The sequence below is a fragment of the Vipera ursinii genome (assembly GCF_947247035.1).
Source record: "Vipera ursinii genome assembly, chromosome: 3".
Classification (NCBI taxonomy): Eukaryota; Metazoa; Chordata; class Lepidosauria; order Squamata; family Viperidae; genus Vipera; species Vipera ursinii.
The window spans coordinates 3,374,915-3,385,430 of NC_139516.1; the positions used below are offsets into that span (position 1 = coordinate 3,374,915).

Below are 10,516 nucleotides of genomic sequence, written 5' to 3' on the forward strand. Positions count from 1 at the left end.
AACCCACAGAGATTGCTTCTGAGCAGTTGTTCCTTAGAGTTATGGGTCGCGGCGGGGTGTGTGTGTGTGTGGAGAGAAGTGGGGCAAGAGCCAAATCCTGCTGGAGAAAATCCCACTGTCTAATTGCACTTTGGGTGCCTGGATTCTTGTGTTGAGAAATCCAACACTCGTTCGTAGGACATTCAAAACGTTCGTACTCGAGTCTGGCCCGTTTTCTATTTTAAAATGTTCTCCTTTCCTGAGATCTTGGCCGACGGTCCGCTGTTGCAACTCTGAGGCCCCGCAAAGAACACGATGAACATCTGAAGCTTGGTGACCGGTTCTTGGACACGGAGCGGGGACCGTGTCTTTCAGCGGCCTCTCTGCAAACACTGCCTCCCTCACGGCTTCCCCCAAAATAGGCTGCTCTTCACAAATTCAGCTGGAACCACTTAGCAGTCCCTGTTTTCTTTGGATTCAGACATTGAAGGAAATAAACAGAGGGGGCTGGCAGGAGGGAAGAAGGGAGAAAGAGAAGGAGGGGAGGAGGAAACAAAACGAAAAGGGTTAGAATAGAATAGAATAGAATGGGACCTTGGAGGTCTTCTAGTCCAGCCCCCCCACCCAAGCAGGAGAACCTATACTGTCTCAGACAAGTGACTGTCTAGTCTCTTCTTAAAAATCTCCAGTGATGGAGCGTCCACGATTTCTAGTGGCAAGCTGTTCCACTGGTTAATTGTCCCCACTGTCAGGAAGTTTCTCCTTAATTCCAGGTTGCTTCTCCGTTTGGTCAGGACCCAACTGTTGTTTCTTGTCTTGCCCTCTTAAAAGAGATTGGATAAGCGTAAGATCTTTCCACTTCCATCATTCACTTTCCTGCCTAAGATTAGATCTTTTAAGCAGGGTAACCAACTAGAAGGATCCACAGAGGGCTGAGGGCAAAAAAGTCAAAATGGCAGGCCTAATCATGTGATCAAAAGCCCAGCTGTTAAAAAGGGGTGGGGTTTGGTCTCATGGTTATGGCCATTTTGTAACTAAGGGTGATTCTATTTCCATTCTATTCTATTCTATTCTATTCTATTCTATTCTATTCTATTCTATTCTATTCTATATTTCCATTCCTATTCTATTCTATTCCATTCCATTCCATTCCGTTCATTCTATTCTATTCTATTCTATTCTATTCTATTCTATTCTATTCTATTCTATTCTATTCTATTCTATTCTATTCTATTCTATTCTACAATCTGTCTATTCTATTCTATTCTATTCTATTCTATTCTATTCTATTCTATTCTACAATCTGTCTATTCTATTCTATTCTATTCTATTCTATTCTATTCTATTCTATTCTATTCTATTCTATTCTATTCTATTCTATTCTATTCTACAATCTGTTTATTCTATTCTATTCTATTCTATTCTATTCTATTCTATTCTATTCTATTCTATTCTATTCTATTCTATTCTACAATCTGTCTATTCTATTCTATTCTATTCTATTCTATTCTATTCTATTCTATTCTATTCTATTCTATTCTATTCTATTCTATTCTATTCTACAATCTGTCTATTCTATTCTATTCTATTCTATTCTATTCTATTCTATTCTATTCTATTCTATTCTATTCTATTCTATTCTATTCTATTCTATTCTATTCTATTCTATTCCATTCCATTCCATTCCATTCCATTCTACATTGTCTGCAATGGTATGGTATGGGGTTAGTCTAGAAGACCTCCAAGGTCCCTTCCAACTCTGTTATTCTGTTAAAGAGAAAATCTGGATGGTTGCCTATTTGTGTTGCAGATTTTTTTTTAAAAAAAGGAATCTTGCAATGTCAGGAAGAAGAAAGAAGGGGCTCAACAGCTGTTACAGCCAATTAATGGCCGCCACAAAAAAGATTGTAAAATCAGGCACAGTCACCTGCCGACCTACTTAACGACCATCATGGCTTCTGACCCAAATGGCTCAGTAACAGTCATAGGTTGAGGAGTATCTGCATCTAAAATTAAGCAGTCGGGCTGACGGTGAGAAACCCTTTGCAACCGAGCTGAGTTTTGCGCCGCAGATAAATTTTGAATGTTGGCTGAAGGAGTGGCTGAAGGAGAACGTGGAGTATTGTTAGTCTGCGCGGGGGCGGCTGAGAGCCAGGAAGTTTTGCGTCAGGGACCACTTTGGGAGTGAGGTACCATGATTAAGAAGGAACAATCCAGATGCTAAATCATGTTGTCCTAGACAACTAAACCCAGACAGTTCCCAGGAAGCTTCAATTTATGAAAGCGAAAAGTTGGATATTTTGGGCGTCTCCTGCAAGACGAGGGTCACTAGGGAAGACATTTCTGGTGCCCTGAAAATTCAAAGGACTTCAGAGAAAGGAAAAGAGGTTAGATGCTCTTTCTGCAGCTAAGAACTGTAACTGTGAGAGGGATCTTGGTGTCCTAATGGACAAGTCACTGAAATATGAGACAGCCGTGTGCTGCAACCAGCACAGTAATAATAATAATAATAATAATAATAATAATAATAATAATAATAATAATAATAATAATAATAATAATAATAATATAAAGTTGGAAGGGACCTTGGAGGTCATCTAGTCCAACCCCCTGCTCAGGCAGGAAACCCTATACCATTTCAGGCAAGTGGCTGTCCAGTCTCTTCTTAAAAACCTCCAGTGTTGGAGCATTCACAGCTTCTGGAGGCAGGTAGTTCCACTGGTTAATTGTCCTCACTGTCAGGAAGTTTCTCCTTAGTTCTAGGTTGCTTCTCTCCTTGACTAGTTTCCATCCGTTGCTTCTTGTCCTGTCTTCGGGCGCTTTGGAGAAGAGCTTGACTCCCTCTTCTTTGGGGCAGCCCCTGAGATATCAGAAGGCTGCTATCATGTCACCTCACTCTTCTCTTCATTAAACTACACATACCCAATTCCAGCAACCGTTCCCTATATGTTTTAGCCTCCAGTCCCCCAATCATCTTGGTTGCTCTTCTCTGTACCCTTTCTAGAGTCTCGACATCTTTTTTACATCGTGGTGACCAAAACTGGATGCAGTATTCCAAGTGTGGCCTTACCAAGGCATTGTAAAGTGGTATTAGCACTTCACGTGATCTTGATTCTATCCCTCTGTTAATGCAGCCTAGCACTGTGTTGGCTTTTTTGGCAGCTGCAGCACACAGCTGGCTCATATTTAAGTGATTGTCTACTAAGACTCCGAGATCCCTCTCACAGTTACTACTATTGAGCAAGGTACCACCTATACTATACCTATGCATTTGATTTTTCCTGCCTAAATGTAGAACCTTACTTTTTTCACCATTGAATTTCATTTTGTTAGATAGTCCTAGGCTGCATCAACAGAGGGATAGAATCAAGGTCACGTGAAGTGTTAATGCCACTTTACAAGGCCTTGCTAAGGCCACCCTTGGAATCCTGCATCCAGTCTTGGTCGCCATGATGTAAAAAAAAAAAGATGTTGAGACTCCAGAAAGAGTGCGGAGAACGGCAACAAAGATGATCAGGAGTCTGGAGGTTTGGGCAGGCCAGGGGTGGGGAACTATGACCCTTTTAGGAGCTGTGGACTTCATCTCCCAGAATTCTTGAGCCAGCATTGCTGACTCAGGAATTCTGGGAGTTGACGTTCACAAGTTATAAAGGGGCCATAGTTCCCCACCTCTGGTCTAGACCAGGGGTCTTGGAACGTGGCCCTTTTATGACTTGTGGACTTCAACTCCCAGAATTCCTCAGCCAGGCACGCTGGCTGAGGAATTCTGGGAGTTGAAGTCCACAAGTCATAAAAGGGCCAAGTTCGAGGACCCCTAGTCTAGGCTATTAAAGAGAATGTTGCAACAGTCGTAAGTGTGAAAACCGGTCATAAGTCCCCTTTTTCCACTGCCGTTGTAACCTCAAACGGCAAACTTACAAATGGTTGCAAGCTGAAGACGACCTGTGTTATGCCACAGAGCGGTATTTCTCGATCTTGCTAGTTTTAACGCAGGCAAACTTCAACTCCCAGAATGCCCCAGCCAGGTGGGCTGGTTAGGGCATTCTGGGAGCTGAAGTCTACCTGTCTTAAAGTTGTCAAAGTTGAGAAACACTCCCATGAAGAGATATATGAAGTTAGCAAAAAAACAACAACACCAAACCTGGGACTCAGTGACCCCGCCCACGATTCGTTTTGGCCACACCCATCCAGTGCTCCAGCCCCACCCACTATTCCTTGTCTCCATCTGTGGCAAGTTGCAGATTCTTCAGCCAGATTACACTGCCTACCCCTGACCTATACTATACCTGTGCATTTGATTTTTCCTGCCTAAATGTAGAACCTTACTTTTTTCACCATTGAATTTCATCTTGTTAGATAGCGCCCAGTGTTTGAGTCTGTCCAGATCCTCCTGTATTTTAAGCCTATCTCCTGGAGTATTGGCTATTCCTGCCAGCTTGGTGTCGTCTGGAAATCTGATGAGTTCCCCATCTATCCCCTCATCCAAATCATTGATGAAGATGTTGAAGAGAACTTGCATTTCTATTCTGTTTTTTATGGCACTGGTTTTGTAGGTTGGACTGTTTTTTCCCTTTGTGTAAAGACAGATGCAAAAAACGAGTTAAATAGTTCTGCTTTCTCCCTGTTGCTTGTCACCTTCTTGCCACTTTCCCCCACTAATGGACCAATCATTTCCTTAACTTTTTTCTTGTTTCTTATATGTTGAAAGAAGCTTTTTTGTTATTTTTTATTTTGTCGCAAGCCTTAGTTCATTTTGAGTCTTAGCTTCCCTCACTTCATCTTTGCAGGCACGGCCTGTTTGCTGATATTCTGGGAGTTGAAGTCCACAAGCAGGGGTCTTCAAATTTGGCCCTTCTATGACTTGTGGACTTCAACTCCCAGAATTCCCCAGCCAAGAGTGCCTGGCTGAGGAATTCTGGGAGTTGAAGTCCACAAGTCATAAAAGGGCCAAGTTGGAAGACCCCAGATCTAAGCTAATATTTCCCAACCTTAGCCACTTTAAGATATGTGGACTTCAACTACCAGAATTCTGCAGCCAGCCATGCTGGCTGGGGAATTCTGGGAGTTGAAGTCCACATAACTTAAAGTGGCCAAGGCTGAGCCACACTGGTTTAAGCTCAAGATCTGGATGCATTTGCTAATTATTTCCCATGTTTTCAAGTCTTCTCCCTCAATAGAAAAGCATCTGTTTCTGTATTTCGCTTCTCTCGTCCTTCCAGCCTCCCAAGGGCCCACTTTACATTGATTTTTGCAAAAAAGATCAGAGAATTATTAATAGTTTCCGCCCACTTCCTGTGTTAATCCCGGGGATTATTTCTTCTTTCCCCCCCCCCAAAGCGCTTTTTACAGGGAACTTCTCTCTCCCTCAGAGAGCAGCAAGCTCTGGGGACCTGAGCAAAGGCAGGGCTGTCCGAGGGAGTCAGAAAAGTCAAGATGGCGGCCAGAATTTGGCGAGTTTAGCACCTCCGCGGAGTCTTTCATTAAAAGGAATACAAATGGCCAGTTCCCCTGCCCTAACAGGGCTCTTAAAAAGAGAATGAAATGCGGAATTTTCTGTCATCTAATAGCGCTCTCTTTCAATCAATCTAGTTAAAGAAGACTGCGAGAATCTAGCTTTCAAAAAAAAAAAATTCCCAAAAGGAGGAACTGGTAAACTAGAGTCAGTTGGTGAATTCCCAAACAGCTGAAAAATATCTTGGAAACAGTGCAGTGAGCATGGATTTTTCAAGAAGGCGTCTCTGTCTCTCTCCCTCTAATCAGAATGCTATCGGGTATTCCCCTCAAATGCTTTTCTGAAATCAAGATATATTACATCCACCGCATACCCCCAATCAACTAAGAGCTACTCAGAAAAGGAAGTCATTGGGACCAAAGCTTCTGTTTGACAAATCAGGATGGCGGCTATTAATTGCTGTCCTGTTTTCCAGATGCTGCTTGTAGGTGGGTATAGTTCACCTTCCCTTCAAACTATCACAGAGGATTGACGTGTTCTCCAAAGCACCTGAGGACAGGACAAGAAGCGGGGGGTAGGAGCTCCTCAAAGGGAGACCCACCCCGGAACTCAGGAGTCCTTTCCTGACTGGGAGATCAATTAATCACTTGAGCAGCTTAGCTCCTACGCTTGGGCATGGAGGTTTCCAAGATTGGTCATCCATTCAAGTGGGATGGCGTAAGGTCTCCTGCTTGAGCAGGGGGTTGGATTAGAAGACCTCTAAGGTCCCTTCTGACCCTATGATTCTATGAGTCTGTGATTCTATGTTTCTATGATTCTGTGTTTCTATGATTCCACGATTCTATGTTTCTGTGATTCTGTGATTCCATGATTCTGGGATTCTTGATGCTATGTTTCTATGATTCCACAATTCTATGATTCTGTTTCTATGATTCTGGGATTCTATGATGCTATGTTTATATTATTATACATTTCTATAATTCTGCGATTCTATGATTCAATATTTATATGATTCTATGATTCTGTAATTCTGTGATTCTGAGTTTCTTTCTATAATTCTGTGATTCTATGTTTCTATGATTCCATGATTCTATGAGTCTGTTTCTGTGTATATAATTCTGTGATTCCCTGATTCCCTGATTCTATGATTTTATGATTCTGTGATTCTATGTTTATATGATTATATGATTCTGTAATTCTGTGATTCTATGAGTCTATGAGTATGTTTCCATGATTCTATGTCTGTTTCTGTGATTCTGTGATTCTGTTATTCTATGATTCAGTTTCTATGATTCCGTGATTCTATGTTTCTGGAATTCTTGATTCTATGTTTCTGGAATTCTTGATTCTATGTTTCTGGGATACTTGATTCTCTGTTTCTATGATTCCACAATTCTATGATTCTGTTGCTATGATTCTGTGATTCTATGTTTATATGATTCTGTAATTCTGTGATTCTATGAGTCCATGAGTATGTTTCTATAACTGTGATTCTGTGATTCTGTTTTTATGATTCCGTGATTCTATGTCTGTTTCTGTGATTCTGTGATTCTGTGACTCCGTTATTCTATGATTCTGTGGTTCCATGTTTGTATGATTCTGTGATTCTATGATTCTCTGTTTCTCTGTTTTTGTGATTCCATGATTCTGTGCTTCTGTCATTTTACGTTTCTATTCTGTGATTCTGTTTCTATGATTCTGTAATTCTATGATACTGTGATTCTATAATTTTGTGATTCTATGATTCCATGATTCTATGTCTGCTTTTGTGATTCCATGATTCTGTGATTCCGTTATTTTATGATTCAATTTCTATGATTCCATGATTCTATATCCTATGTTTCTATAATTCTGTGATTCTATGTTTCTGTGATTTCATGATTCTGCGATTCTGTGAATCGTAGAACGTCAGAATCATAGATACAAATCTATCCTTCTTGAGTTTTGACTTCCCAGCTGATATTGAAGCTCTTAGCTTCTGTGTTGCCACCGGAGGGGACCCCTTGCCTCCGTTGACCTGTCGTTGGAAGCCCCCACTTCCCAGAGTCTTTCCAAAAAGCTGGAATTTATCAGACAAACCTCAGTTATAAGAATCTCTCCTAAAAATAGAGGACTTCAGGAAACGCATCTCCCTCGGGGATCTCCAAAGATGAACATCTGTGTCTCATCGCTGCCTCTTCTTTCTGTCTTGCGGGAACACTGTTGCTTATCCCAAGAAAGTTACTTTGAAGTCCCCAGGGAGGGATTTTAACCATCTGGATCCAGTTGATCTTGGAACCTTATTCATTGATCCTAACATGTCTTGGTGAAAGATGTCGTCACCGCTTTTTTTCTTTCTTTCTTTCCTCCTTCATTTGTTTTCTTTTCCTCTCTTTCTTGAGAACTCAAAAGGGTTTCCGAAAATCATCTCTGTAACAAAACTGGGAAGCAAGCCGGGCTGAGAGAGCATTTTGCATTCACACAACCCTCTGAATTAATTGAGCTGGAGGCCTAGCAGAGGCAGTTATGCCACCCTGCCAAGCATGGGGAGTGTTAATTGGGGAGGGGGTGGGCTGTGTGTATGGATGTGAGTGTGATGCACACATATTAGGTCAGTGTTAAATGACGTTGGTCATTTTAAGATGGGTGGAATCCCAGGATTCCCCAGTCAGCTTTCATGCCTAAGGTGGGACTAGAATTTACCATCACCTGGTATTGGGGTTCAAAGTCACCTGGTTGCTTCCGTGCAACCAGGACTATAACTGCAATGCACAATCTTCTGGTGACTGGTCCAAAGTCACTCACTGGCTTTTGTGCCTTGTACGGGACTAGAACTCACCATCTAGCGATTGGCCCAAAGTCACCCAAATGTTTTCATGCCTAAGGCGGGACTAGAACTCACTGTCTCCTGGTGATTGGACCAAAGTCACCCAGCTGGCTTCCATGCCTAAGGTAGGACTAGAACTTACTGTCTCCAGACAATTGGCCCAAAGTCACCCAGCCCGTTTTCATGCCTCAGGCGGGACTAGAACTCACCATCTACTGGTGATTGGCCCAAAGTCACCCAAATGGTTTTCATGCCTAAGGCGGGACTAGAACTCACCGTCTCCTGGTGATTGGCCCAAAGTCACCCAGCCGGCTTTCATGCCTAAGGCGGGACTAGAACTCACCTTCTCCTGGTGATTGGCCCAAAGTCACCCAAATGGTTTTCATGCCTAAGGCGGGACTAGAACTCACCGTCTCCTGGTGATTGGCCCAAAGTCACCCAGCCGGCTTTCATGCCTAAGGCGGGACTAGAACTCACCTTCTCCTGGTGATTGGCCCAAAGTCACCCAAATGGTTTTCATGCCTAAGGCGGGACTAGAACTCACCGTCTCCTGGTGATTGGCCCAAAGTCACCCAGTTGCTAGACCAAATTGGATCTCGTTCTTTCTGCTATTCCATTCAAATAAATGTTAATTTATTGTGATTGGGATGGGCTAGAACAAACCCTAACCCTCTGCAGAATCCCCCACACCCTCCTGGTGTCTCCCTGAGTCATTCTGGATAGTGAGCCAGGTAACATATCTGTTTAATAAACAAACAAATGCAGGCGGTCCTCTGCTTACAACCGTTCATTTAGCGACCGTTCAAAATGATCACACCACTGGAAAAAAAGGGACTTACGACCGTTTTTCACAGTTATGACCTTTGTGGCCTCCCCACCGATCAAAACTGGAATCCTTGGCCACTGATTCATATTTATGACGGGCACTTGGCAACTGATTCACATTTACGACGGGCACGGTGTCCCCGGGAGGGTCACGCGATCCCCTCTTGCGACCTTTTGAGAAGCAGAGGCCGTGGGGAAGCCAGATTCGCTTAGCGACCGGGTGGCTAACTTATCCCCTGCAGTGACTCATTTACCCCTCTCAGCTTCTGAGTCCGGCTGGCAAAACCTTGCCCAACGAGGAGGGATGGCCGAGCCGATGCCCGTTCCGTGCCGTAGCTGCGGCTCAAATGCAGGATGTTCTCTTTCTTCCAGCTTTGGACTGTTTTGCTCGCAGCCGGGGACTGCCCGGCGTCCAACGGAGAGAGATCCGTGGAGCGAACAATTTGTCCAATTAGTCAGCCAGGAGGGAAGCAAAGAGACCGGGTTGGGGGGGGCACTGCGATTCCCGTGGCTCCAACGGGATCCGCAGCCAGGAGTTGATTAAAACTGGCACTGTCCAAGAGGGGCTTTTGCCAAGAGAAAAGCGACTTACACATAGGCATGTTTGTTCTTCTTACGTGGTGCTAGAGCATTCAGCATTTTTTTATTATTATTTTTGGCTGGTGTTGCTGGATTCCCCCAGGGGATGCCCTGGAGACATTTCCAGGCTGTTGGGCAATGGGACGGAGGGGGTCAGAGATACCCCATGGGGATCGTACACAGCGCTTGTGTTGTTTTGCCCAGGAGATTCAGAAACGCCACACTTATTCTCTGTCTCACTCTGTCTCTCTCTGTCTCTCTCTCTCCAACCACATACTCTATCCATCTCTCATCACACTCTATATCCACCCATCATCCCTCCACTGTTTATCATCTATACTGTATGTGTCTGTCTGTCTATTGTCTCTCTTTCTTTCTTTCTTTCTTTCTTTCTTTCTTTCTTTCTTTCTTTCTTTCTTTCTTTCTTTCTTTCTTTCTTTCTTTCTTTCTCTTTCTTTCTTTCTTTCTTTCTCTCTATCTATCTATATATATATAGATACACACACACATACACACACACACATATATATCCCTCTTTCTTTATCTGTCTGTCTGTCTATCTGTCTGTCTGTCTGTCTATATCTATCTATCTATCTATCTATCTATCTATCTATCTATCTATCTATCTATCACCTATTTATCACCTGTCTGCCTGCCTGCCTATCTATCTATCTATCTATCTATCTATCTATCTATCTATCTATCTATCTATCTATCTATCTATCTTCTAGTCCAACCCCATCTTGAGGCAGGTAGTTCCGCTGGTGAATTGTTCTCACTGTCAGGAAATTTCTCCTTAGTTCCAGGTTGCTTCTCTCTTTGATTTATTTCCATCCACTGTTTCTTGTTCTGCCCTCGGAAGCTTTGCAAAATAT

The 10,516-nt window shown here is 43.0% G+C and overlaps 1 protein-coding gene across 1 annotated transcript in view; it reads left to right on the plus strand.

Annotated features, from left to right (window-relative positions):
- ANGPT4 (angiopoietin 4) overlaps positions 1 to 10,516 on the plus strand; it is a gene marked incomplete at its 3' end in the record, with an annotated part of 32,491 nt that overhangs the window by 8,357 nt on the left and 13,618 nt on the right. The window lies entirely within an intron of this gene.